The 2,343-nt window shown below is 42.9% G+C and overlaps 1 non-coding gene across 1 annotated transcript; it reads left to right on the top strand.

Annotated features, from left to right (window-relative positions):
- Positions 1–1,843: 1,843 nt before the first annotated feature.
- On the top strand, positions 1,844–1,952 carry LOC123637558. The gene has a single exon (XR_006734927.1). It is a non-coding gene; the product is annotated as a U6 spliceosomal RNA (small nuclear RNA).
- Positions 1,953–2,343: the final 391 nt, after the last annotated feature.

Here is a 2,343-nt window from a genome sequence, read left to right as displayed (position 1 = left end):
TCATAATCTGTCTGGAAGATGTAAGAGACGCAAATAGTCATAATTCTTTGTGTGGGTGTGCTATGACCAAGGAAAGAACTGTGTCCTGGAGACCAGCGAAGGGCAATGAGATCTATTGAAGGTGCAGTGAGATGAAGTAGACAAAGTTCTTTGACTAATTATTCTCCCCAGAGGTGTGAGTCTCTCAAAGAAGGAAAAAAGAATTCCTTGGGTTTTCCTGAGTATCCAAGGGCCCCATTAAAAGACAGGCTCACTGGATTTTTAGGCAGCAGATCTGTGCATGGCGCTATCTTCTCTGCTGGATCATGATGTGGTCCCACCCAGTCATTTTCTTTGGGCTGTGATTATCACAGACACTCCGTAAGATGAAGGGGGGTAGAGACGGATAGTTGAACAGAGATGTCTGCAGCCACTGAATGTGAGTTCAGTCTATTGGAAACATAAGATGGCCCTTGAGCAAGTCTCTGGCAAATCTGGGCTAGACCAATTAAAAAAATCCATATCCCTCTAGTGTAGGGGTCAGCAAACTTTTTCTGTAAAAGGCAAGATAATAAATATTTTAGGCTTTGCCACCCACACTGTCTGTTCCAACTGTTCAACTCTGCTATTGTGGCAGGAAAGCAACCAAAAGCAATACCTCAACAAATGTTCATGGCTATGCTCTAATAAAACTTTATGAATAGACATTGAAATCTGATTCCATCTAATTTTCACTCATGGAGAAATACTATTTTTCTTTTGATCTTTTTCCCAACCATTTAAGGATATAAAAACCATCCTTGCCTGGATGGATAACAAAAACAGGCGGAGGTTTGCCCACCCCTGTTGTATTAGGAAAGCTACAGCTATTCAGTAACATAATGTCTCATTATAGATAAGTCCACAAGGTCATGTGGCCATGATGACTGGAAACTCCTTGAAGATGTGAAGATTCATTTGTGTGTCCAAAATATGCCTTTTCATTCTGAGGAAACTTTTCGAATTGTCAGATAGATAGTGCAGGAAGTCTGATTGCCAGGAGGAAAAGGTTTTAGTAATTTTATTATTTGATTCTAACAAATAGAAGAAGAAATTGAAGGACTGGACCCTAGCGGGAACAGAGTACAAGGAACAGCCTCATCACACTGACAACTGGGACAAAGTGTGGGAGCAGGCAGGGTCTGGTACTGCACTCCTCCTGCACCCCGGCACCCACTTGAACCATGCCAAGTGGGGTGCCCAGAACAGCCTACACACAGCGTCCCTCGCTGGCTGGCATGAATGTGATACAAAAGCAATGCTGCACTACCGGGCTTTTGTGTTCCTGTGAATAAGAAAAGGCCCCTGAGCCACACACGCTGCAGATAATGCAGCAATTCCAGGAAATGTTATCACTACCTGCGTCATGAGCCATAAGTGAGGCCAGCTGCTCATGAGTGGAATTTTCTAGCTATTGGAGAATTCTCAGCAGTGCAGAGTGCTTCCGAGCTCCTTGGAGACCCAAATTGGATTTCTTTCTCTCTCTCTCTTTCTCTCTCTCTCTCTCTTCCAACTTTGGGGATCAACTTGGGTAGCAATTTGAGTATTTTGTTCAAGGGCCTAGGAAGTGAGCTGATCGTTTATATACTGCTAATTTCTGCAAATCCACTTCCCTGCGCCCTCATGCCTACTATCTCACACACAACAGACCATGAGCTGCTTCAGTTCTATTCCAGTCACTTAAAATTTACTGAGAGTCTGTTCTATGTGTTCTATACTAAGCTAGTTTCTGGGGTCAGGGCAGTAACCCACACAAATTTGGTTTGGACTAATTGCCTAGCAAGGAAAACAGACATTTAACTAGTATTAATTAAAACTATTAGTAGTGCTTGCTTCAGCAGCACATATACTAAAATTGGAACGATACAGAGAAGATTAGTATGGCCCCTGCACAAGGATGACACGCAAATTCGTAAAAGTATTAGTAAAGCTATGGTTATTGAATAGCATGACACTTCTTTAGGGCTAAGTCCACAAGGTCATGTGGCCACGATGACTAGAAACTCTAGTAACTCAAGTGTGATAAACATTCCAGTAAGAGACATATTAAGTGCTATGAATGCAACTAGTAGGGGAATCTAACCCTCTCCCTGATGTAGAGACATCCCTCCTAGGGAAAGGAGCCAAAGTCAGTGGCTAGGTGAAGAGGAAGAGATTTCCAGAAGAGGGAATAACATGTGTGAAGAACAGTCAAGAAAGAGCATGGTTGATTCACAGAAGAAAACTACCACACTCCAAAAAGCTGGAAGGAAGAGATCAAGGGCAGGTACTATCCTCGTTCACCTTGGATCCCAGCACACATGTTTAGTGACTGTTGAGAGGAAT

This window comes from Lemur catta, chromosome 4 (genome assembly GCF_020740605.2).
Source record: "Lemur catta isolate mLemCat1 chromosome 4, mLemCat1.pri, whole genome shotgun sequence".
Classification (NCBI taxonomy): domain Eukaryota; kingdom Metazoa; phylum Chordata; class Mammalia; order Primates; family Lemuridae; genus Lemur; species Lemur catta.
Note: the sequence above shows the minus strand (reverse complement) of the source record. Positions and strands in the feature narration are given on the sequence as shown.